This window comes from Macaca nemestrina, chromosome 19, assembly GCF_043159975.1.
Source record: "Macaca nemestrina isolate mMacNem1 chromosome 19, mMacNem.hap1, whole genome shotgun sequence".
NCBI classification, from domain to species: domain Eukaryota; kingdom Metazoa; phylum Chordata; class Mammalia; order Primates; family Cercopithecidae; genus Macaca; species Macaca nemestrina.
Genome location: NC_092143.1, coordinates 81,433,482 through 81,461,125, shown reverse-complemented (window position 1 = coordinate 81,461,125; position 27,644 = coordinate 81,433,482). Strand labels below are relative to the sequence as shown.

The 27,644-nt window shown below is 44.8% G+C and overlaps 1 long non-coding RNA gene across 1 annotated transcript; it reads right to left on the bottom strand.

Moving 5' to 3' along the window:
• Positions 1-1,567: 1,567 nt before the first annotated feature.
• LOC139359986 (uncharacterized) lies at positions 1,568-16,196 on the bottom strand. Its single transcript, XR_011616819.1, has 5 exons — positions 14,716-16,196; positions 13,984-14,260; positions 12,700-12,890; positions 10,456-10,523; positions 1,568-2,050 (listed from the first exon to the last, which is right to left on the bottom strand). It is a non-coding gene; the product is annotated as an uncharacterized lncRNA (long non-coding RNA).
• Positions 16,197-27,644: the final 11,448 nt, after the last annotated feature.

Sequence of the window (27,644 nt, the reverse complement as noted above, 5' to 3'; positions counted from 1 at the left end):
GGCATGATAAATTTATATTTTCAATAACTAAAGATACAAATTGAAAAACTGGAGTCATAAATCAATAAAGTATAATATTTCTACTTTTCTAGCAAGTCCTAAATCAGCCTAGCTATAAAATTAGTAAATAAAATTCTCTTTGATTTTCTTTTTTCAATTATTACAAAGCAAACCTCTGAGATTTCAGGGTCGAAATTTTCCATTGATGTTTATTTGTTGCTGTTTTTATTTCTGCCACTTTTTGTGGGTTTGGTCCTTTTAACTGAAGAGAAGATAATGAGATGATCATGATACTTAGATCTTGAACAACTCTCACACACACACACACACACACACACACGTACGTACGTCTAAATTTCTTTTAAAAGTGAAAGTAAATTCGTCCTAGAAGTTAAAACATTGATAATTGTCTAGCGGAAAGTAGACAATTATCTATCAGAGAATGTATCTACTTCTGCTGGTGATAATAAGTCTAAATAAAATACTAGAATTTTACAAATAAATCGATGCTGTTTTAATCCACAAATTGGTTTCCAACTACTGATTTAGCCAAGTGATTCTTAAAAGGTATAAATATGAACAGTGAGTCTCATGTCCTAGCTACCTATTACTATGTAACAAGCAACCCCAAACCCAGTGGGTACGCAAGAGCAAGCATTCATGGACCTCGTGAATCTGCATTTGGGTTGGGTTCAGAGGGAGTGGATCATTTCTGCTGCATGTGGCATCAGTAGGGGCAGCTCCTGGGGCTGAGGTCATCTGAAGACTCAGTGTTCACCTGTCTGGAGACTGACAGCAGCTGTGGGCTGGAACAGCCATCCCCAAGGCCCCTCCACACAGCTACTTGGCTCCCACCCAGAATCTGGCTGAGTTCCAAGATCAAGCATCCCAAGTGAGAGTGGGGCAGAAGCTGTTTCCTCAGTTTTGACCTAGCCTCAGAAGTCATCTGGCATCAATTATCTCACTCTTAATTAGCTGAGGCTGACTTACAAAGAGCCACTAAGATTCAAGGAGAGCAGCCATGGACTCAACATTTGATGGGGAGTGGCGAGGTTCTGGTAGGGCAAGGAGGATGGGAAACATGTTTGCCACCATTTTTGGAACACACTTTCTACCTCACTTACATTTCACTGAGTCAATGCAACATATTTATCTACTATGGCATTTTGCTAATGTCTTGCATCCAAATTAGAAATTAATTCATTCATTCAAAAAAAAAACATGCAGCGAGTTCTTGTTACGAGTTATGCACTTTACAAGGTGATGGATATATCCACATTAATAGGCAAGATTAGATGCGAAAGTTGTCAGTGCCTCTGCTTAAAATAAATACTGCCTCATAACACTAATAATTTGTTTGAGAATGATTTAGAGCAGTTGTTAGAATCGAACTCAGGATCCAGATTGTCCAGGTGCTAATTCTCACTCTCTGGTGTGCGCTTGTCTATGATATGGGCAAGTTCTTGAAACTCCTCTGGTTTCTGTCTTCTTGTCTGTAACATGAGACTAGTAATAGATGTGCCTGGTAGGGTGGTTGTAAGGAGGAAAGGTATTAATTCATGCAATTGGTTAGTGTCTGATAGTAAGCACTCAATAAATGTTAGCCATAATTATTATTATTTATTAAGATTAAAGTGGGCTTCAAATGTTTATGGCATAACAATAGGTGAAAAGGAAGAGAATTAGAAAATCAATAATGCATACAGTATCACTATAACAGAGAACAGAAAAACCTTATATGTGGAAGAAATGTTATATTGGAGAAAAATGCAACAAAACATTTTAAGTGATGCTTTGGAGTGAAAAAACTACAGAAAATATTTTTCTTCTTATCTCTATATTCCAAAAATTTTTTCACACAAAAATGAATTGCTTGTATAATGTTTATATCGCTGACCTATAACTGAAATAATAAAGCTACTTCCCGTTACAAGAAAAATCAAATGTTTCAAGGTATACATCCTGCGTACTTCCAGTTCCCTTTAAAATTCATCATATTGATCTGTGTTATACTTTGCTCTCGTCAATATAGCACACCTAGTGTTGCAGCCTATAGAGAAAGGAAAGAAAAATGGCTTAAAACTTAATGACATGTTATAGTCTGAATTACTAATACATACTCAGTCAATCCCTGGTGCCCAAAAGACCATCTGTCTCCCTTTAATGTCTCCGATAACCATCTATATGTTTCACATTTATCACTCTGGCCCTAATGCATTTGCCAAACACATGAATATTTAAATATCTAAAACTATTGCATCAACAGAAAATGTGACAGATTTACAGTTGGGGTTTTTTCCTTTGAGTAACCAAAGGAAAAAGCTGTGCACCTGTGCTGGGGACTGCAGGGAAACTCAGTTTCACCTGAAGAGATCTAAGAACCCAAATTCTAGACCTTTAGGAATAACGATAGCTGCGCTTGTCAGTGCTTACTCTGTCCTAGGCTCCAGGCTGGCGTTTGTCCTCTGTTATCTCATTTCATCCTCCTAACAGTTCTATGAGGTCTGAAATATTATTAACTCCTCCTTACAGGGGAGGAAGCTGAAGCTCACAAAAATTAAATGACTTCCCACAGCCAGGAGGTGGCAGGGTTAGGTCTCAAACATCTTTTTTCCCAGCACCAAAACTGTGCCCTGACCACTGGCCTCCCGCAGCAAGCAACCACGCACTGACAGCAGCGCTGCCGCGGCAGGCTCTCAGCACTCGGGTTTACTGGGGTGACAGGCAGAGTTTTAGCGATGACACTCTACGCTGAGCATTTCCTCACAGAAAAGTGAAGGCCAGGATTCCCACTAGGCCTCGCTGTCACCCAAGAGGTCACTTCCTTGGGCCTTACAAAACCATCCTGCAGCTGTCTCTTTCTTCATTATAGGACACGTACATCATCCTTAAATGGGATTGGGGGTGGGTGTATCAGGCTGTTTTTGTGTCGTAAAGGAACGTCTGAGGCTGGGTCATTTACAAAGAAAAGAGATGTAGTTGTTTCACGGTCTGCTGGCTGTACAGGAGCGCAGTGGCAGCTGGCTGTACAGGAGGCATAGTGGCGGCTGGCTGTACAGGAGCACAGTGGCGGCTGGCTGTACAGGAGGCATAGTGGCGGCTGGCTGTACAGGAGCACAGTGGCGGCTGGCTGTACAGGAGCGCAGTGGCGGCTGGCTGTACAGGAGCATAGTGGCGGCTGGCTGTACAGGAGCACAGTGGCGGCTGGCTGTACAGGAGCGCAGTGGCGGCTGGCTGTACAGGAGGCACAGTGGCGGCTGGCTGTACAGGAGCGCAGTGGCGGCTGGCTGTACAGGAGGCATAGTGGCGGCTGGCTGTACAGGAGCACAGTGGCGGCTGGCTGTACAGGAGCACAGTGGCGGCTGGCTGTACAGGAGCGCAGTGGCGGCTGGCTGTACAGGAGCGCAGTGGCGGCTGGCTGTACAGGAGGCATAGTGGCGGCTGGCTGTACAGGAGCACAGTGGCGGCTGGCTGTACAGGAGCACAGTGGCGGCTGGCTGTACAGGAGCGCAGTGGCGGCTGGCTGTACAGGAGCGCAGTGGCGGCTGGCTGTACAGGAGGCACAGTGGCGGCTGGCTGTACAGGAGGCACAGTGGCGGCTGGCTGTACAGGAGCGCAGTGGCGGCTGGCTGTACAGGAGGCACAGTGGCGGCTGGCTGTACAGGAGCGCAGTGGCGGCTGGCTGTACAGGAGCGCAGTGGCGGCTGGCTGTACAGGAGGCATAGTGGCGGCTGGCTGTACAGGAGCACAGTGGCGGCTGGCTGTACAGGAGCACAGTGGCGGCTGGCTGTACAGGAGCACAGTGGCGGCTGGCTGTATAGGAGCGCAGTGGCGGCTGGCTGTACAGGAGGCACAGTGACGGCTGGCTGTACAGGAGGCACAGTGGCGACTGGCTGTACAGGAGGCATAGTGGCGGCTGGCTGTACAGGAGCACAGTGGCGGCTGGCTGTACAGGAGGCACAGTGGCGGCTGGCTGTACAGGAGCGCAGTGGCGGCTGGCTGTACAGGAGGCACAGTGGCGGCTGGCTGTACAGGAGCGCAGTGGCGGCTGGCTGTACAGGAGCGCAGTGGCGGCTGGCTGTACAGGAGCGCAGTGGCGGCTGGCTGTACAGGAGGCATAGTGGCGGCTGGCTGTACAGGAGGCATAGTGGCGGCTGGCTGTACAGGAGCGCAGTGGCGGCTGGCTGTACAGGAGGCATAGTGGCGGCTGGCTGTACAGGAGCGCAGTGGCGGCTGGCTGTACAGGAGGCACAGTGGCGGCTGGCTGTACAGGAGCACAGTGGCGGCTGGCTGTACAGGAGGCACAGTGGCGGCTGGCTGTACAGGAGGCACAGTGGCGGCTGGCTGTACAGGAGGCACAGTGGCGGCTGGCTGTACAGGAGGCACAGTGGCGGCTGGCTGTACAGGAGGCACAGTGGCGGCTGGCTGTACAGGAGGCACAGTGGCGGCTGGCTGTACAGGAGGCATAGTGGCGGCTGGCTGTACAGGAGGCATAGTGGCGGTTGGCTGTACAGGAGGCATAGTGGCGGCTGGCTGTACAGGAGCACAGTGGCGGCTGGCTGTACAGGAGCACAGTGGCGGCTGGCTGTACAGGAGGCATAGTGGCGGCTGGCTGTATAGGAGCGCAGTGGTGGCTGGCTGTACAGGAGGCATAGTGACAGCTGGCTGTACAGGAGGCACAGTGGCGGCTGGCTGTACAGGAGGCATAGTGGCGGCTGGCTGTACAGGAGCACAGTGGCAGCTGGCTGTACAGGAGGCATAGTGGCGGCTGGCTGTATAGGAGCACAGTGGCAGCTGGCTGTACAGGAGCACAGTGGCGGCTGGCTGTACAGGAGCACAGTGGCAGCTGGCTGTACAGGAGGCATAGTGGCGGTTGGCTGTATAGGAGCGCAGTGGTGGCTGGCTGTACAGGAGCATAGTGGCGGCTGGCTGTACAGGAGGCATAGTGGCGGCTGGCTGTATAGGAGCGCAGTGGTGGCTGGCTGTACAGGAGCACAGTGGCGGCTGGCTGTACAGGAGGCATAGTGGCGGCTGGCTGTACAGGAGCACAGTGGTGGCTGGCTGTACAGGAGGCATAGTGGCGGCTGGCTGTACAGGAGCGCAGTGGCAGCAGCTGCTTGACTTCTAGTGAGGTTTTACTCATGGCAGAAGGCAACGAGAAAGCAGGTGGGTCACATGACGAGAGTGGGAGCAAGAGCGATGTGGGGGAGGAGCCACACACTTTTAAACAACCAGATCGCATATGAAATCGGAGTGAGAACTCACTCATCACCAGGGAGCTGGGCCAAGCCATTCACGAGGGATCAGTCGGCATGATCCAAACACCTCCCACCAGGCCCCACCTCCAACACTGGGGGTTACATCTCGACATGAGATTCAGAGGGAACAAACATCCAAACCATATCAGTGAACGTATGCAATTAAAGTTACAGGCCCAGTGGCAAAGAATAACGGCATGAGAAATATCTAGACCAACTTACATCAGCATCAAGCTCGCCAGAGAAATTCAGTCCTGTAAGTCCAACTGGAGGTTCTAAGATGGTCAAAGGTGGGACCATGAGAAACGGGAGAAAACACTAATATGCAACATCTGGAATGAGAAGCGCAAACGGTAACCTACGCGGAGCAGGCTTTATAAAAAGCATGTGTGGCGTGAAGCTAGGAACTGTTGGTATTAAGCATTTTTCTAGTCTGACTTTCATAAGTACTACTTCAGCTGAAATATAAACAGTCCCTGAAAGGTATAATGTGACTTTTATTTGGGGTTTGTTTTGTTTTGTTTTTAGGATTGAAAGGATGAAAGAATTGGTTGTTCAAGAGCCAACCCCACCACCGCCCTCACACAAAAAAAGATTCATTCGATTTTCTTCTTTTCAGGAACTGCCTGCTAGGGCTGAAGGCAACATTTTTCATGAAGCCACCATGATCTTGTTGAACAACGTAATGTGAGCGCCAACACTTACCTTGGAACGCATCTCTGCCAAAAGCCTTATTTTCCAAAGGAGGAAACTTGGATGCACTTTTCCAAATTCACTTAGCTAATTAGTGAAGAGCCTCTCAGAACGAGTAAGTTCAACATGTTGGCTCAAACAAGCCTTTCTTGTGAGTGTTTCCCTAAAAACTCCTGTTACAATGAACCCATTGTTCCTTCAATAAGTCATTAACATGATTGCTGTTGAGGGATGACATTCATCCGAGGAAGAACTGCTGATCAGGCCACTTGAGGTCAGACTCACCCAACAGAGAAGCTCACATATCCTGCTTTAATGAATCCATCACACCAAAATTTGGAACCTGTTGCAAGCAGCTGAATCTGCCACAACCTGCCTATGTGGGTTTTAGTATTAACTATCACTGACAGTGTCCATTGAAATGATGTGCATAGTCTGTAAAGCTTTGTTTTCTAATATATTGAGGGAATTGGAGAGCCAGTTAAATAATCAAGCACTGTAATTAACACATTTTCATTTACATTGCCCCCATAGTCCCTACTGACACACCTAGGAATCGTAAACTCATAGGCTGCCAGCACAGGAAGCTGTCTGAGTGGTCATCGCAGCCCAACTATCTCACTCGGTGGCTCTCTGGTTTGTCTTCTTATCACATTTTCAAACATCAGAATCTTTGCTGGCGCACTAGAAAGGCCCAAACAACTCACAACAACCCCAAACAAATCATCAAGAATCATGATGCTGTCATCCCAACAACATAACAGTGCCCAGAAGAACAAAGCCATCATCACCTCCCCACTGGGCCTCCTTCATCCAGGCGCCACTGTTTGACCAAAACTCATTTCTGAGGCATCTCAGCTTGTCCTGACTAAACCCAGGCTCTCTTGGGCACGAGCTGGAAATGCTACTACTCACAGCAAGCCTGCCTGACTCCACGTCATTGCCCGCAACAGCTCAGCTCAAATTCCTCCCGATAGACACTACTGAAGAGTACTTCTCTGACTGGAGCAATATAAATTCATTCACAAGTGATGTAAACCAGGCAACAGTCCTGTGAATGACCTAGGATACACCAGAGTGCCATGGCCCAGTGCTTAAGAAACACTCCTCCACCCGAAAAATAAAATTTAGGGTAAAGACAGAGAACAATGAACGCACTAAGAAACCTGAATTCTAGAATGGGTTCTTCCATTCATTAGCTATGTGACTGGAAAAGCAGTCTTTGATTTTCACACTATGAATGACACATTTGGAAGACGTACTGTCTTAGGAGTCTTCTAGTTTAAAGTTTCGTGGTTCTAAGCAATATCAGTGGTTCCCTGAATGGTGTTACCCTCTAAATCTATAGATGGTTCCTGAAAGATCAATTTACATAAATAAATTGGATGACTCTTCTTTCTGCTAGGTACTAAGCCAATTCTGTCATCAAAATGTAGTGAAGCCACTAGTATAGAAGAAGCTATGCTAGCTGGCCACAGAATGAAGAACAGGAAACAGCCTAATAATACCGATTTCTTGACAATCAGGAGGATTGGTTAAAGGCCAGGTAACACATCCCTTGTTAGAAACGCATCATCACATAATAATCATTTGGGTGTAAAGTAAAGTTTTTTCCCTGTGCTCTTCATCCTTCATATGAGCATAAAACACACTTTTATCAACATAGAGAAATGGATCATTAAAAACATATGCATAACACCATGAAACATTTTACAAACTACACCAATTGACATAGCAAATAAAAAATGAACACATTAAGACATAGGATGAAAAATAATAATTTTAATCCCTTTTAATTATATAGCAGTTAAAAAGTAATAATAGTTTAAGAAAATCAAACTATCTTCCACAACTGAAAGTATTCATTGTAATAAAAGTTAATCAGCATTTTTGTATCAATAAGACGGACTTTTTTAATATCCTGAATTGTTTGGGTTTTCAATTTATTTTTTCTAGATCCCTTTAAAAATTGTATTTCTTCTCATTCAATATTAATATTTATCTTTAGACAAATGACTTAGTCACCACAAAATAGCATAGTGCCCAAGGCCATGCCTATGAATTATGAAATGGCTTCAGAGACTCTCAAAGATTCTCCAAAGTTGCCACATAGAGAAATGACAATTGATCCAACATAAAACCACTCAAGGAAATTTCATCCAGGGTTTGAATCCCAGGACTACTGGAAGCAGTGTTATCAAAGCTCCCTGAAATACCTCAGTGAAACTCATTAAATTCCTGGCTGCAGAATCAGCCCATCTTTCCCAGGACCTGCTCACTCCCGGGCATGGGGCAAGCTGCCCATCCCAGGTATCAGCGGGTTATCTAAGGGTCTGCTCTGATCTGCGCTTGAAATTCTAGAGGGATTCCTGTTTCAAGGCTTCTGAGTTCCCAGAATTTGGGGGTTGACACGGACACACCCTCCCACTTGCTTTAGTTCAATTTTACCAGACAGTTTGAATTTTTGTAGAAGGTTGAATAATGGCCCCCAAAGGAAATCCACGCCCTGATCCTTAGAACGTGTGAATATCACCTTAAGCAGGAAAAAGGACTTTGTAACAGTGTGTAAGGATCTTGAGTTGCGAAGGTTATTTTGGATTATCCAGGCGGGCTCTAAATACACTCATGGTGTCCTTCTCACAGAGAGGCAGACGGAGAGTTGACAGAAGGAGGAGAAAGCCATGGACAAGGCAGGCAGGGGTTGGCGCCGGGTTGCCACATGCCAGAGAATAGCAGCAGCCACCAGAAGCTGGAAGGGACAAGGCACACATTCTCCCTTCAGCCTCCAGGTGAGCACGCCTCTGCCGAGATTCATTTCAACCCCGTGACACTGATTTGGACTTCTAGATTCCAGAAACCTTAAAGCTGTTGTCGTAGCCACCATGTTTGTGGTACTTTCTTACAGCAGCCACTGGAAGCTAACACAATTTTCAACTGGACTTTCCACTATTTTCCACTGATCATGACCTCAGAAGCAAACTTGGATATGGTATTAAGCATCCCTAAAAGACCTTGTACAGACACATCTCCGCGTATGGCATTAAACACCCCCGGAGACCCTCTGCAGACAGCATCTCTGCTCGTGATATGCAACGCCTGTCAGAGATCCTCTGCAGACAATCTCTATGCTTGTTGTTCCAGGAACCACTCTCATAACTTTTTTTTTTTAGAGAAACATCCATTTTTGTTGATGTTAATAAGCAATTCAGCTTGCTAAACTCAGGAAAATATAATTTTAGGTTTAGGTCTTGGTAATTAGTCTTCCTTTATATGCAAATACAATTAGCATTTTCATGCAAAGTAGCCAAAACTAAGGAAGAAATTTAATTCTATTTTCAATCTACTGAACAGTTGTAATTATATTTATTTGTCAGTTCAGACGCAATCCCAATTATAGGTCATAGAGGAAAGTTTTCAAATAAACAATTTATCTAAAATATGATCAATTGTAGAGGATTTAGTAAAAACAAAACAACTTTCTAGAAGTGGCTCTTTCCCCCGTTAATAAACTTGGATCCCATACGTGCTTTGAGATATGTGTGATTTCCAACAAATGTGGTGTTAAATAAACACTTCCATATAGAAATATAATAAGTGCAACCATCCTGAACTGGGACTGCTGCGTAATGCGTTTCATTCACACCAAATTCTCATCAGAAACACCTGGGCCCATCACTGCTGCCCCTGATTAGTGCTGCCACCTGCTGGCCACAGTCATGCTGTCTGCCTGCCAGGAGGTGCCCAGCAACCAGATCATCACCCCAAATCTCCAACCTCACAATGATGCCATTGGTGCGTTAACTGTCCTGTGACGGAAAATTTCCCACGTAAATGATTCCCACTCACCCAGACATGGAGCCAATGAAGTCTGAGGGCACAGCAGGCAAATGCCACCGTATATGGAGAACTAACGTTCACAGTGGTGAGATCAGCAAAGTCAAAAGTGGCATTTTATCATAACAAAGACAGAAAATGTGCAAAATTACTCACCTTTTAACATCTCAAATATGAATACAACTTTTGTCACACGAGCAGTTTTCAAGCTAAAAACTCTTTTAGCCCCCACAGGCCACTGCACCACCTTGGAGGTGATCACTTTGCTCATTCCCAGAAGTTGCTACAGGAACTAAGCCACATCCAGACATTGTCTAGTTATAATGATAGATTTTGGAAAGATGGGAGCTGTTTATTTCCTTTTTTAACCTTTTGAGAATCTCGGAAACATTGAATCATTTCATGCAAGTTTATGTACTTTAAGCAACGATATATCCAGGAATATTTTAAAGTAAGAGAAAGTTAAAAATGATCCAGGAAGATTTTAAAGAGGAAGTTTGTATACACACACGTACACACACACATGCACATACATGTGGGCGTGTATAAATATATATAAAATGTGACTCTAGGTATGTATTAGATGAGATTCCCAGCAGCTGTAACTTGGACCAAGCTGAAACTCAGAGCACAATAAGAACTTCTTTGCCTCACCCACTTAGATACTCACGTGGACCAGTGTTTTAATCTTCCCTGGGACATTAGTGAAGGATGGAGGAAGCATGGGTCCTTGTGTGCCTGAGGGAGTTGAGAAAAGGAAGTCACCAGGGCAGGAGGAGCAACCAGAGCAGCCGTGGGGACCGCGACTAAGGCCGGCCTGCCCTGAACCGCCATGTGTTCTCTGACTGATGGCTGCAGGGGCCTCGCAACCTCCCATTTCCAGAGCCCGGACACACCGTGATCAGGCTGACTCCACAAGCACTGGAGCACACTGCCCTGAACACTGGGACAGCTCGGCGGAGGCTCAGGACCGGGCTCCAGTCGCAGCCAGCCTGTTGTTCCGTGAGGTGGGACGGGAGTGGCGCTGCGGACTGAACGCCTCTATGATGACCTATCCAGTGGGCTTTTCCCTCTCTTCTTGGCAATCTTGGGGTAGAATTGATATTTTCTCCTGGTACTGAATGTTCAGGGCCCACTGGACCATGCAGCTTCCTCCTGGATCCCTTCTCCTCGCCATCAACTTTGTCTCCATACCCTGGCCCTATATCATGTCCCCTGCCTTCTTCTCCCGGGGGAGCTGTGGGCTCTCTGCTCTTTGCAACCAGCACTGCGGCAGACACAGGACTGTCCCCAGAGATGCTGACGCCCTAACCCCTCTGTGGCTGCATTTGGAGACAGGGCCTTCAAGACACAAGTAAGGGTGAATGAGGTCATAGGGCTGGATCCCTAATCCAGTATGACTGGGGTCCTTATAAGGAGAAAAAGAGACACCAGGGATGCATGCACGGAGAGAAGGTCATGTAAGGATAAGCAGAGAAGACAAGCCAAGGAAAGGGGCCTCGGGAGAAACCAGCCCTGCCAACACCAACAGCTGGACCTTGGACCTCCAGCCTCCAGAACTGCGAGGAAACAAATGTCTGCTGTTTAAGCCACTCAGCCCGCAGGCGTTTGTTATGGCAGCCCCAGCAGACTAATGCACGTGGATCTCAGACACAAGACTCTCTGCTCAGTAACGACGACGACCCTGGAGACATACTTGACTCTATCTCAGGCTGGCAAGAGCCACCTCCATACTCCATTCTCCAGGAGCAAGGACCCAGGCCCATCCTGAGGCCTGGCACAAGATGCTACCAAGGGCATCGGTCTGTGAAGCCTACAGACAGTTTTGTGAAGAACTGTTGCTCCAGATGAAGACTCTGGGGTCCCAGTGACCCAGGTCTCCTAGGGAGGTAAAGAGCCACAGCCTGAGCCTGTCTCCCTTCTCGATGAGCAGCTGTAGCTAGGCTCACCCTTCCAGAGCCCTGCACAGTGACGGCACAGCAGACAGAGGGCCCCACCCCCTGCAGAACTCCCCACCCCCCAGACTGCCCCTGCATTTGACCACCACACCCTGACCACGCTTTCATTCGACTGTAATTTACTGGGACCATCAAGTCATTTTCACCCTTTTCTTGTAACAGTGGCAGATACAAACATTAACAGATGGAAAACTGTTTTTCTATTTTAAATATCTCCATGGGATAAATCGCTCGCAGATGATACTACCTGATCGTGTGGACTGGCTTATGAAATAAAACTCTGCCGCTTACATTTTCTGGAGGGTGTGATGTGACAGGAGCACTCAAGAGATCGTTATTTTCTAAATCTAACCTGAAATTTATATTAGTATCAAGAAGCAAAATGAGAGAAAATAAAATCACTTGCATAAAAAAGAGCTATCTATCCTAAAATTAAATACATAGAATTCAACAATATTTCAAGGAAAAAATACAAAACCTTATGACTTGGATTTTTTTTCTTTGCAGTGTTTCAGGATTTGTCCTGCTAGGGTGAGATGGAGGCTGAGTGAAGCCAAAAGGTAAGTCACTTCCATTTCCTGGATAGAGGTGTGCAAGAAAAACCCAGACTGGGATGGGAAAAAAAAGAGGCCCCAGGCCCCTTGGTGGGGAGCCAGCTGGGATGGGGGTGCAGAGTCCTGGAGGAGGTGGAAGAAGAGGTGGCGCTCTTAACAAGACCTCTCCTCTCCATTTCGATGCACATGAAGCACTGGATTGGAGAATGGCAGAGGAGGAGGAGGGAGAAGGAGAAGGGAGGGGAACATAGCCTGATAGCCAAGGGGAGGGTCTGAGGAGAGACACGAGGGACACTTCCGTCTCAGAGGAACCGTGACCCCGAGCACAGAGAATGTATTACTCCCTGCCTAATGCCCCACAGGACGGTCAAATGCATTAAGATCCACTCAGCCGCTCCTCACCTGCACATCAAGGGCTTTCCTCTCCAGATAATTGTACTAGAAGGCTGTGGCACTCAAATCACAGACTTGGACTCGTCCAGGCTAGCAGTCATTTCTGAGTTTTCATCTCCTTCTATCACAGGATAAACTTATCAAGAGTGTTGCGTTTTGCAGAACTGTGTTGAACCACTACTGGAAGGCTCCTTGTCTCCCTGTAAAAAAAAAATAAGCCGTGTTTTACTGCCTGCAAAATTCCCCTAAAAGCAAGAGAACTGCAAACAACTGAACTCCCACAGCCCTTCCACCATCTCCCACTAGTACACGGGGCAGTGAAACTTAATGCCATGTAGTTGGTATGCCTTCCATCTCCAGCATCTTTGGACAGGAAAATACTAACAATGAAGACACTACCTATCACAATTTGTAGGCTAGAGCTAACATCATTCGACAGGGAAAGGTCATACAATTCAGCACTTAAGAAAACTGAGGCCAGGAGCGGTGGCTCACGCCTGTAATCCCAGCACTTTGGGAGGCCGAGGCAGGTGGATCACAATGTCAGGAGATCGAGACCACCCTGGCTAACACAGTGAAACTCCGTCTCTACTGAAAATACAAAAAATTAGCCAGGCATGGTGGCGGGAGCCTGTAGTCCCAGCTACTTGGGAGGCTGAGGGGAATGGTGTGAACCCAGGAGGCGGAGCTTACAGTGAGCTGAGATCACGGCACGGCACTCCAGCCTGAGCGACAGAGCGAGACTCTGTCTCAAAAAAAAAAAAAAGAAAGAAAGAAAAAAGAAAACTGAAAATGAACTGAACAATTGAGAATATCACTAAGAAAGTTAAAAATTGAAAAAGAAACACAAGAAAATGAGAGCAATGGAAATAATAAAACATTGGAACAAAATGTTTCAGATCTCTGACAAACTGGAGCACTTCACGGGAAAATCTTAGTTAATTACAAGGTAGACATTTTTTCTTTTGTTAACTTTTAAACAGTGAATGCAGACGTTAAACTGGAATGAGTGAACGAAATCCAGACATAGAGGAAAATAATGCTTCAGAGCTCAGTGCAGGACCAGGAAGAGAAAGGACTGGGTGGAGTCCTGCCTGAACCTCTGCCCCTCCTCCCACCCCCCTCCCCATTCCCCGTCTGCACACCAAGAGAACAGCACAGCTCCTCCTGGCCTGGTCAGCTGCCTGGTCTTCCTAGGGGCAAAAACCAGAAACTCCCCATTCTGTGTTGCCTTGAGCTCTCTCCTACACCTCTCCACCCTCAGCCACAGCCAGTCAGTACTGGCCACTCCACCTGTAGCCTCAGGACCAGTCTTCCACAGAGGGCACAAATGCAAAGAGAAGCTCTGCAAAGCTCTCTGAGACGCCATCCCATCTTGCTCCTCGGTTCTGACTTCTGCCTCGTTTCCCTGGGTCGTCCTTAGCGCTCCCCATCCAAGTAAATGCCCAGGCCCCAGGGCCTGCAGGAGCGAAGTGCCTGATGGTTTGTAGTCCCAGCCAAGGCCTGCAACGAACCCTGGCCAACATCGCATAAAATCTACTTTCCCGCAATTGTTCAATTTCTAATAGTCCTGAAAAATACCAGGGGAAAAAAAATGTGATTTTCACTTTAGTGGACATATTTCTAAGTAGACAGCTCAAATCATGGATAAAAATGTCATTGTATGTATATAAAATGTTAAGCAAATTGTCCTGAAATACCCATATAATACCTTGTCAAGAATTAAATTCTGATTGTGTATTTATTTGGAAAGAGCAAAGAAGAAAATAATTCACAACAAATAACTCGTTGATGTCTAAGTTTCTTATCTTTCTGACTGTGTTACCAAGTGGTAAGTGGAAAGATATCAAAAATTCCCCCAAAAAACAAATATTATGGTGATAAGGCTCAAGTTTAGGCCATTGTGGCTCTGACGAAACGGAAACATCTCTTTTTTAGCGAACGGCGCCCTCTTATGTTACAAGCACAACATAATGTTTTCGTTCACATATTTGGGTTTGCTGCTTTCTTAGGCGACACTCCTACCTTGCAGGGTTTTTTTTTTTCTTCTTCTTTTCTTTTTTAAGAGACAGCATCTTGCTTATGTTGCCGAGGCTGGCGTGTGATGGTGCAATCATAGCTCACTGCAGCCTGGAACTCCTGGGCTCAAGGGATTCTCCTGCCTCAGCCTCCTAAGTAGCTGGGACTATACGCGCACGCCACCACTCCCAGCTGCTTCGATCTTTCTTAGACGACTGTACATCAGGAAGTTCAGAGAAGTAATGAAGCACCAGCAGCACCCTGGGTGGAGTCCCTGATGAGATGGACAGACCATGTGGACATTAGCGGGTGGCACTGGGAACCTTAGGATGCACTAAAACATGAAGCTTCTTAAAATCAAGGCATTTAACAGAAAATAAGAGATCACTAATTACTTTGAGGAGGGAAATAATGTGAGGAAAAGATGTTGAGAAAGATATTTCAAACTGGGTGAGGTAGCTCATGCCTGTAATCCCAACAGTTTGGGAGACTGAAGCTGGCAGATCACTTGAGGTCAGGAGTTTGAGACCAGCCTGGCCAACATAGTGAAACCCTATCTCTACATAAAATACAAAACATTAGCCAGTCATGGTGACGCACAGCTGTAATCCCAGCTACTCCAGAGGCTGAGGCAGGAGAATCGCTTGAACCTGGGAGATGAGATTGCAGTGAGCTGAGATCAAGCCAGTGCATTCCAGCCTGGGCAACAGAGCCAGACTCTGTCTCAAAAAACAAATAAATAAATAAAGGAAGATGTCTCAAGTTCATGCTTTTATAACTTTCTAACCCATTAAAAGCATTGAATGTCGTGCATCCACAGAGCAGGCTGAGGACTCGGGACGCACTCAGTTGATTTGAAATCCTTGCTTGTCCACGGGCCAACCTCGTGACCTTGGGCAAGTCATCTTCTCTTAGCTTCAGTTTCCACATTTGTAAAATTCGTAAAGAGGGACTTCCCCAGGGATACTGCTGGATTCCATGAGATTCTCCACATTGTGTTCAGTCGTTCTGAGAAGCAGCCAGGGTGTCCTGGGAGGAGCCTGGGAAGAACCCCTTTGTGGGAGGACCGTGGGACAGCAGGGAAGGGGAAACCACAGGCAATGGGACCACACTAGCACCGCATGGGGCACCTGCCCAGAATACGCAGGGGCTCAGAAAGCATCTGCTCACGGAGAAGGTGCAGAGCGCTTTAATGAATGAAGCCATCGCTGAGCAGCCTGCAAACGACCTTGCCTGGCAACCACCTACTCAGGTTCAGAAAACTAAAATGATCCTTGCTGCCTGAGAGGAGTCACCCTCGGATCCATCCAGCAATGAGTAGATGCTCTTGCCAAGGTCTGGCAGTCTCGGCCCTTCCCACAGCCTTATGGCTTCCTTTGTTGGCAAGTCTCTCTCCCTGGAGATCCGTGCTGCCCAGGGCAATAGCCACTGACTACACGTGGCCCTTGAGCATATGCAGTTGGGATGTGCTGTAAAGGAAAGTCACACGCTGGCTTTCAAAGACATGGCACTTTTTTAAAATGTAAAAAAAACCTATTCATAATTTTATGTTGATTATTCATTTTCATGATAATTAAGATGTCTTAGGTTAAATAGAACATATTATTAAAATAAATGTCTCATTCGCTTTGCGAATGAGATTGCAAACGCACCCATCTCCCAGTGGTTTCTCTGTTCTGAATCTGGTCAATGATGCAACACAGAAATGAAACAAGAATATATGCCAACCATGAATAGTCTTCTCAATTTGATACAGACAGCCCTGCTCATGGCTTAGATTTAAAGTCCAAAAATTAAAAGTAGAAGAGACATTTCTTAGTCTCCAGCTCCCGGGTTCAGTTGCTCTGAAAGGCCGTGGGGAGGTTGGATTGATAACAATGTGTCCAGCTGATGGGTATTTAGACTAAAAATTAAAGCCAGAGTGAAGTTTCTGGGAGCCCAAGTTTTGATCAATCACAGAATAGAAACCCCATGACTCTCATTATAAAGCTACTTTTCTTTCTTTTTTTTCTCGACTGAGATTTACTCTGGCTGGTTGCTGAATTTCCATAGCCTAATTTTTAAAGCAAATGTAAGTCTTCCTTTTATCACAGAATGCTATCTCTGGTTTCCCACTGTAGAACAGAATCTTAAACTACCTCGTATCTAATTCCTATCAAAAGCCCAAACAAGAGACAATATATCTATAGAGGATTATTTGGAAGATATATAATCTGTCCACTTCCCTAAGAAATGCCTGCATTCTACATTTGAATTAAGTCAGATTATCAGAAGTCAAAATACACAAATGATCATTTCAGCTTAGGGTTCACCTAACAATACCTTCAACAGATGCATTTTTATACCATGCCCTCAGTGTGTGTAACAGATGATTTCAAGAAAAAAGTCCACAAAATTCATTGCTGCATTGCTGTAAAAACATTAACATGTGATTTGCTAGCTATGTGTTCTCAGACTCCCTTATAAATCCCAAGTAGAGAATCATTTTAATGTCAGCTTGAAGAAAAGTTCATAATCGTCTGTATTTTCTCTTCAAATAAAAAATACTGTGTAACTGTTTCAGTAGTGAGTAGTTTAAAATCTGCCCAAACAAACAAATAATAATAATAATAAAAACCTAGATACTGGATTCAAGACATCTAGCAAAATTATAGAAGAAACAAACGATTAGTATCTGAATAAAATCTTTTAGATAACAGAAAAAGAGGGAAGATTTCTTTTTTCACTTCTAAAACTAAATAAAATCACCGCCAGAAAGGGATAAGACAAAGGAAAAAACTGCAGGCCAGTCTCACTGTTAAACATAGATGCAGAAGCCTTCAACTGATCAAGAAAAAAGAAAGCAAACACAGTCCACCAGTAACAATGAAAAAGGCGTCATCACTGTTAACTCCCACATATGTTAAAAGAATAGACCACAGGAGAATGTTATGAACTTAATGCCAAGAAATTTGGGGGCAAGATAGTCAAAATGAACAAATTCTTTGAAAAATACAATGTACCAAAATTGACTTAAAAATAAAAAAGAAATATAAACAGCTTTATAAGTGTAAATGAATTTACCACAAACTTTCCCACCAAAAACACTCAAGGCCCAGAGTTTAATCAGTGAATTCTCAGACTTTCAAAGAATGAATTGAACATGAACTGTAATAGAAAATAAAGAAGGTGGGAACACTTCCAAGTGTAATTTATTAGGGCATTATAACATTAATTTTAAAGAACCTAACAAACATTGCAGAAAAAGAAAATTACAGACTAGTGTCTTTCATAAACATAGACACAGAATTTTTTCACAAAATATTTGCAAATCAAATCTAATAAATTATAAAAATAGTAATACAAAATGGTCGACCAAGTAGGGTTCTTCCCAGGAAAGCAAAAGTTGCTTTAACTCTCTAAAGTCGATCAATAGAATTCACAATGTTAGCAGTGATGTAACCCAGAAAGAGTATTTACCAAAATCCAACACTCATTCATGATATTTGCCAAACTAGGTATGAAAGGGAACCTCTTCAATTTGATTAAGAGCATCGTTTTTAAAAATCTACAGATACATTACAGTTAATGGTAAAACATTGAGCACTGTCTCCCTCAGGCTGAGAAATGGCCCAGTATTTCCAGTCTCACCACATCTATTCCATTTCACCTCCGTCCCCCCAGAAGCCCCTTCAACAAGAGCACTGGGATGCCCCCATCTCAAGCTCACAACGGTGGAATCAGTTGGCAAAAACACAGGATTTAAAGTCGCTTCTGTCAATCTCCTGGGCCTGTCATCTCAACCACTACCAGTGTTGCTCAGCTGCTTCAAGAAATAGTAAGGATTTTCTTTTTTTAGAACAAAACTGATGAAAGAAAGTATCTAATTTTACCTCTCTAAGGTCAAAAAAGGTTTTAGCTCTCTCCAACACAAATAGCACACACACCCCCCAGGCACCTGGCAATATTTTTAAAATCCCTCTAGAAATAACTATTCCTTTGAAGGGACCATTTTCAGTGATGAGTCACCCCTTCAGTCTCCCCGGGTTTAATAATAGCAAAACCTGTTGGAAGTTAAAGGGGAAGGGGGAGGTGGGAGGCAGACGGAAGGAAGAGCCACCAAGGGCGTCAGCCAGACAGCCAGGGGAGCTGCTGAAACGTTCTCACCTTCTTCTCCTCTTATTGTCATATTCCTTTTATGTCTTAATCTCTCTAACGGGGGTTAATACCAAAGGCCTGTTTCTAATTCTACGATCAAAAGGAGAGATAAGGGAGGAACTTCTTCCTTTATGGTGTGCTTTGAAGGATGTGGTTATAGGGTCCGTGAAAGTAGACAAACCAAAAAACAGTAAGATGTCAGGAAGCATCCTGGTAGAACCTCCATCAAGCATACTGGAGGGGCAGGGAGGAAGTATAAGGGGTGCTTGGAGCCTGTGGTACACCAGCAAGCCAAAAGCCAGAGAGAACCCAAATCATCCCCACCAGAACCGTCTGCCAATTCTCGGAACTTCCCGAGGCACCGCAGTGTCTCATGGGAAGATTTTAACATCTCATGGCATTACAGACAAGAATCTTGGAATGACAGATCCATTCCTCAAATACCTTCCTCCAGCCTAGCGATCTCCTCCTTTAGATCCACCAGAGATGCTATATTACATGTTTCTGATAGGGAAGAGAATTGAAATGAAAGCCACATGCATGCCTAAAATAATTATTTCTCTCCTTATATTAGATGTTGAATTTTTAATTTTGGTTTTATGAATGAGAAACATAAACCTGACTTCAGAAAAATCTGTGTTGATCCGGAATGGAGGTGGCGTTTTGCCATAAAAATATACATATATACCATTTGCCATTCAGAATTTCATAATCACATCTCTTTTCTTTTTTTAAAAAAAAAAGGAGAATGTAAATAACTGTTGAATAAGCAGGCATTATTTTATTTAATTCTCACAACATCTTTTTGAGGTAGGAGTGATTATTCTCATTACTCAGAAGAGAATGCAAACAGTTGGTTTTCTCAAAATCACGCAGCCAGTGAGGGCAAAGCCAGGATTCAGGCTTGGGACTGCGTGACACTAAAACTGAGCTCTTTTTACCTTCTACAAAGAGATAAAAGTGAGAAATATCACCTTGGGAATGTAGACAGTGTGTACAACAAGGAGACTAAATTTAAGCTACTTTTGAGGAAATGCAGGAGGAGGGGGCTGTGTTTAGGAGAAGGTCCCCTAGGAAGCCGCTGGGGTGGGGGAAGGATGAGAGCAGGGGCCTGCCATAATTAAGGATGCGAAGACATCACTGGAGTTAGATGCACTGCTGTGATTACCACACACTTCCATCCCTGATTCATTATAGAACCGACACCAGATACATTCTCCCAGGACCTCCTGAAGTGGACAGCGCCTTCAGGTGGAAGCCTAAGCGACCAGATGGGTGTGAAGAGCAGCTCTCCTCATCGGCTCTGATCTACCTCTGTGGGGTATTTGATTCTCCACTGCAGTGATTCTCAAAGCGTGGACTCCACACCTGGAGCAAAAATCACCTGGGAAATTGCTACAGTCAAAATTTCTCAGGCCTAAACCCGGGCCTACTGAATCCAGGTCCTAGCTGTCCCGGTGGTTAGCTAGTATGCTGAAGACTGAGAGCTGCTGCTTCATGGCCTCCCCGACGCATGGCACACAGCATTCTCCCTAGAAATACTGAATGAACCAACAAACGGTTATTTTTGCTAGAGCACAGTGCGACCACATGACCCCATCATGAGCACAGAGGCCAGCCAGCAGAAGTGCCCTGGAATAAGCAGTCGTAAAAAGCCAGTTCCCTAACAGTGCAGAGGGGCCCGGAGTCCCTGACAGGAGGCTTGGCCCCTCACGGTGAGCAAGCCTCCCCAACCCCACTCCAACCCCCTCATGCTTCGTAGGATGTTGGCCCTTTGCAGGGGACTTCTTTTAGCCTCTTGAATATTATTAATTTGATCAAGTTTGTGTTTGTATCCCTTGGTGAAAATATGTCAAAGTTTTTGGTTTGCTTTTATTAATGTCCCTGTCTCCCTGTGCACATTGTAGATGGTCTCTGTTTATAACAGAAGTTCCTAGAATGAGAGGCAGACACAGGTCCAACAAATCTCTGTCCAAGCTGGTCCTGAGGTATGAGGAGCAAATGTTCTCAGTAGACCAGTGTCCTCCCCGAGACACACGCGGCCAGTCACCTGTGATCCCCGAGACACGCGCAGCCAGTCACCTGTGAAAGCCTTATGGCCGTGCACCTGCACCTGGTCTCCTGCATGAGGCTTTTGCTCTTGGAGAGATCCGCTCCCTGGACTTATGCCCTGAGTAGCTGACTGCCAGGTGAGTGACAGGAGAGCACTAAATCATCTCAACCGAGGAGGCTGGGGCACAGGTAAACAAGCAACATCTGTGACACGCAGATGACTTATCCGTCACGGGAGTGATCTGGAGTCAATGTCGGCCACTGGCGAGCGGGACACTGGCTCCTCACACATTTGTCATTATAACTTTGAGTCTTGTGTTATCTTTGGGACTAACACAATTTCACAGTGAATATTTTAGAATGGCAGTGGACACTTGAGAAAAATTTTGATTCCACTTTAGAGGCACTATAGGACAAGAGGGGCCCAGGATCTCTAACACCTACTGGTTAGCACACTGTGGTATGAGGAGGCTTCAGAAAGAAATGAAGATCCCAAAATTGTGTCTTTAACAAATTATTTAAGGGGACAGACAACAGCCCTTCTTGGTTTTATCTGCCCACGCCTCCCTCTCTCTTCCATACTTGTCCTCTGCCTTTGGCTCTGTCATCCCTTCCAGCCCTTCCCTATCTCGCTAGTCCATCTGAATCGCCTTAAAGCTAAACAAACTGACAGGGAGCCCTTAAAAGTATACTTTAATCCATGGGCTAGGCCAAAATTAAGAGGCGTAATCAAAGACTTTCCTAAGTCTAAAAAAGATAACAGTCCACCAAGAGTAGCTCAGAAAAGTTGTAACCCCAACTGGCAGACACATCAAGTAGCCTGCAAGCTAGCAGGCCTTTAAGATGCAAAAGCCTTGATGGAGAGGTTCACTGTAGAGGACATCAAGGGCAGTGGTTCCATGGAACAGCTAACGGGTTCACCAGGGTTGCCAAGATAGGACCAGCTTTCTTAGGGGTTATACAGGACAACAAACTTGTAAAGATTCCCTGAGATCTTCAGTCTTGTAATCAGAGGGCTGATGAAGCCATTGGAGGTTGGTAAGCATATTTACATATTCAGGCATAGACTCTGATGCCAGAGGGACCACAGCTTAGACATTTCTATTGGTCAATTGCTTAAAACCTGAAATCAGGGATTTTATTAGATTAAACTTGAGGACAGAAAATTAGCCCCTTTGAAATGCAACTACAGCATCTGAAAGAATATTTTGACAATGTAAAAGATTAAAAATAAGACACAACTCAAAATTACCTTTAAAGTCGCCAAATCAAACAGTTATATGCCTTAACATGTAGAAACAATTGCTTAACCCCACAGTAGGAGAATGTCCCAGATAAAGACCCTTGCAGATACTGCAAGCAAAGTGCCATTGAAAAAAACTATTGGATGTGAAAGGTAAGAAATTGAAGTAGAAAAATATTGTTACAATAAAAACCTTAGCTGAATTGAGTTTAACAAAGTTTAATTGATGAAAGAACGATTCCAGAATAGGCTCTGAGACCCCAGCTCAGCCACCTGGTGGAAGAGGATTTATGAACAGAAAAAGGAAAGTGATGAACAGATAACCCAAGTGAGGTGCAGAAACAGCTGGATTGGTTACAGCAGGGTGTTTGCCTTATTTGAACATGGTTTGAACAATTGGCCACCTTTGATTGGCCAAAACTCAGTGATTGCCACCAGAAGAAGCTACAGTCTGTTTACAACTCCATTTAGGTTACAGTTCACTATATACAGGGAAAACCTTAAGCCAAACTTAAAATACATAAGGAGTCAGCTTTAAGCTAAATTTGATGTAACAATATGATGCCTGCTGGGTGCAGTGGCTCACGCCTGTAATTCTAGCACTTTGGGAGACCAAAGCAAGCAGATCACTTGAGCCCAGTAGTTCAAGACCAGCCTGGGTAACATAGCAAGGTTCTATCTCTACAAAAAAAAACAAAAAACAAAACAAAACAAAAAAATCAGTCAAACGTGGTGGTGCATGCCCCTACCCAGCTACTCGGGGAGACTGAGGTAGGAGGATCGCCTGAGCCTAGGAGGTGGAGGCTGCAGTGAGCCAAGATCACACCACTGCACTCCAGCCTGGGCAACAGAGTGAGACCCAGAGAGAGGGGAGGGGAGGGGAGGGGAGGGGAGGGAACGCTCCATGCCTAAGCCTCTAACTGACCCTCTTGGACGTTTCTTCTTTCCAGGTGATGGACATCTTCAATTATTCCCAAACTCTCCATGCCTAAGCCTCTAACTGACCCTCTTGGACATTTCTTCCTTCTTTGTGATGCCAGGCCTGCTGATTTACACACAGAAGAGGTTACAGAGCAGGTTTATTTGCCAGCTAAAGCTAAAGTAGCAGAGGACGGAGAGGTTCATCCCTACCCTTCTGCACTCCATCATTACTATTTTGAAGAAAAAGAATGGCCTGACCCTCCAGATCTTTCTTTTCTGGAGGACACTGGGTGAAAAGTAATTGCCCCAGTGACTGTTCAAGCAGCACCTCAAGCAACCGCTCTTAGTTCTATTCAGGCAGGAATCCAGCAAGCTAGAAGAGAGGGTGATTTAGAGGCTTAGCAGTTCCCTGTTAGGATACACCCCCTAGATCAACAGGGAAATATTACAGCTACATTTGAACCTTTTCCTTTTAAATTCAGGAAGGCACATTTAGTTGATTATATCAAGACCTGTGATGCTATCGGAGGTAATCTGCATAAAGCTACTTTGTTGGCACAGGCAATGGCAGGACTGAGAGTGGATAAAGGAAATACTCTGTTTCCTGGAGTTTGTTTTAACTGTGGGAAGCATGGTCATACTAAAAAAGAACGTAGAAAAAATCAGTGAGTCAGGCCGCCAGATAGGGGAAAAAAGAAAACTGCTGAGCCTGAAATATGTCCAAAATATGAAAAAGGAAAACATTTGGCTAATCAGTGTCACTCTACGTTTGATAAAGAAGGGAACCCGATTTTGGGAAATGCCATGAGGGGCCCGTCCCGGGCCCCGGTCTAAACCGGGGCATTTCCAGCTCAGGCCATTCCCTCACCCCTGTACAATGTCTGTCCCCCGCCACAGCCAGGAGTGCCGCAGTAGATTTATGCTGCACGAAAGCTGTGAGCCTTCTGCCTGGGGAACCCCCGCAAAAGGTCCCAACAGGAGTCTGTGGACCCTTGCCAGCAGGGACAATAGGATTACTTTTAGGAAGGTCTAGTTTAAGTTTAAAAGGGGTACAAATACGTACAGGAGTCATTGATTCAGATTACAATGGGGAAATTCACATTGTTTTATCTACTTCTGTTCCCTGGAAAGCAGAGCCCGGAGAGCGTATAGCACAGCCCCTCATTCTGCCAGATGTGGGAATGGGAAAAAGTGAAATTAAACCAACAGGAGGATTTGGAAGCACAAATAAGGCAAAGAAGCTTATTGGGTAAATCAAATTACTGATAAACGTCCTACCTGTGAAATAACTATTCAGGGAAAGAAATTTAAAGGTTTGGTAGATACAGGAGCGGATATTTCAATCATTTCTCTACAGCACTGGCCGTCCACGTGGCCAATTCAACTTTAACATAGTTGGAGTTGGTAAAGCCCCTGAAGTATATCAGAGTAGTTATATTTTGCATTGTGAAGGGCCCGAAAGACAACCTGGGACTATTCAACCAATTATAACTTCTGTACCCATAAATTTACAGGGAAGAGATTTATTACAACAACGGGGAGCACAAGTTCTAATTCCAGAACAATTATATAGCCTTCAAAGTCAATATATGATGCATGAAATGGGGTATGTCCCTGGTATGGAACTAGAAAAAAATGTGAAAGGTTTGAAAAAACCACTTGAAGCAGAAAGACAAAGTTCCCGCCAAAGATTAGGATATCATTTTTGATGGCAGCCATTGTTAAGCCTCCAGAACCTATACCTTTAAAATGGTTAACAGATAAGCCAATTTGGATAGAACAATGGCCGCTAAGTAAAAAGAAACTGGAAGCGTTAGAGGACTTAAAATTGGCCTTTAATAGTCATAGATTTAAAAGACTGTTTCTTTACTATCCCCTTAGTTAAGCAAGACTGTGAACAGTTTGCATTTACAGTTCCTGCAGTAAACAACCTGCAGCCTGCTAAGCATTTTCATTGTTTTACAGATGGGTCTAGTAATGGTAGTAATGGTAAGTCTTCTTATTCTGGCTCGAAAAGTAAAGTTTTCCAGATGCCCTATACTTCAGCTCAAAAAGCAGAGCTTGGAGCTATAATTGAGGTATTGACTGCTTTTAATATGCCTATTAATGTGATTTCTGATTCTTCATATGTGGTTCCTTCCACACAGTTAATTAAAAATGCTCAGTTACGATCTCATACAGATGAACAACTGATGACAAAAACAAAAAAGGGAGAGAAACAGGGATTATGGGACAGCCCATATACAACTGAATCTAGCATTATTAACTTTAAATTTTTGAGCCTGCCCAAAGGCCAGATGTTATCAGCAGCTGAACAGCATCTACAGAAACCAGTTGCAAAGACAGAAACAGAACAACTGATCTGGGGGAGAGATCCAGTAACAAAAAGTTGGGAAATAGGTAAAATAATAACTTGGGGTAGAGGTTATGCTTGTGTTTCTCCACGCCAGAATCAACAGCCGATTTGGATGCCATCAAGACACCTGAAACCTTATCATGAGCCAGATGCCGAGGAAGAGATTCCGGGAGGATCCCGAGGACCACCCAGTTGCAGCCATGTTGAGACTGACACTGAGGAGGACCCCAACTGTCATGAGCAACACCCATTGAACACAGTCACCCACCTGGGGACAGATCAAGAAGTGGTGACAGATGGCAGAAGAAAACCTGAGGAAAGTGGGACAACCAGTCACAATGAGTAATTGAATGGTAGCTATGATAGCGGTGATCACCACTGCTGTGAGTATTCCTTCAACAAGTGCTGACGCAGAGAACAATTATACCTATTGGGCATATTTATCAATCTTGGCTGGCAATAATGCCTGGATGTAATCACTCTATGACTCAGTTACACATGCTTTCTGATCTCAGTATTTACCATAATAAATCTGCTCCAGTAATTGAGGCCGGCCCAGGATGGAAAACCGCTTAAAGGCATTCTTAAGCCACAAACAATAGCATGAGCAATCTGTGCCTTAGGGACTTGCTCCTGCTGCAGATAACTACCAAATCCATCTCTTTATTTGGGCCCATCCCTTCATTTCCTGTAAGGGATACTTTTAGTTAATCTAATATTTATAGAAACAATGCTAATGACTGGCTTGCTGTTAATAAATACGTGAGTAAATCTCTGTTCAGGGCTCTCAGCTCTAAAGGCTGTGAGACCCCTGATCTCCCACTTTGCATCTCTATATTTCTGTGTATGTGTCTTTAATTCCTCTAGCACTGCTGAGTTAGGGTCTCCCCAACCAAGCTGGTCTCGGCAGTATCCAGTTGTTTGTACACAAACATTCTGGACAAGCCCATGGGGCTTCGACTCAGCCTTATGGGCGTGATAGAGACCAACAGCTTAGTACAACTTTTCCCTGATGGAAAAGGCATTTCTGCCTGGTTTCAGAGCAGTGGCAGCATCAGCTAAGCACGTAGAGACCTAGGATCGCCTTGGAGCATAGCTGTCCCTGGTGGTATACATAATCGTTGCCACTCATGGGGAAAATTCATCACTTTCAGCAAGCAGAAGTACCTCATGTGAACTCTCATCATGCCTGGAAACCTACTATGCTTCTACTGGTAGAAGGAAAAACTCACAGTTGATAATGTCTTCTTGGGAACTTTCCAGGCCTTAAATAAATTTGTTACAGACTCATAGAAAATCTAGATCAAATATCATTTGTTGATAGATCACATCTGAAATTGGATTTTCGGTTCTAAGAAACCCATGAGGGTTATCAATTTGTCCTGGTCCTCAGGACTGGCATTTCATAACACATCATCACGAATCATCTCTAGAGGGTCGCCTCTTACCAGAGGCAAAAGCAATTCAAATAATGGAGCTCAGCTCACTCATTAAAGCCTGTCATGTGGCTCAGGATAAAAGTATTGATGTGTACACTGACAGCAGGCACACTTACAGGGAGACACATGATTTGGGGAAGCTCTGGAAATAGTGAGATCAGCGGGAAGCCCAATTAAAGATGGTCACCAGATTGATGAACTCCTAAAGACCAGGATGCTCCCTAAAGCAGATGCCATTATAAAGATAGAAGCACACAAAGGAGTGTATTTAGAGGTGAAAGGAGATGCTCTGCGCAGCACGATGCTAGGCGGGCAGCCCTCTCTACAGCAAGGCCTGCTGACACAACACGCAAGCGAATTATTTGACAGGTTCACTGATGACTGTATGATATCAAAAATTGGTTCCAGAGTCAGATAAAAAGATATCTGTAATAATCTGACTCTATATTGTATGAGGGTAGTCTCTCCCACTCTTACATTAGCCTTCTGGTGGTGCCACAGAACTTCACAAATGGAACCTTGCAAACATTATATGTAAAATTACCCACCAGAGTAAGGTGTACCTAACTCTGGTAGAGAGACTGCTAAATATGTGGGGTGAGTACCTGGTGCGTATCTCATTTGTCACCAACATGATCCTCTGAAAACTGTAATGATAGAATATAGATAAGACACCAGCCCTCAAGACCTCCTTGGACACTTCCAGATGGATTTCTTACAATCACCATCATCCTACCTAAAGAACTCCAGTATACATCTTCAATATTAGAGGCACCCACTTCACTGA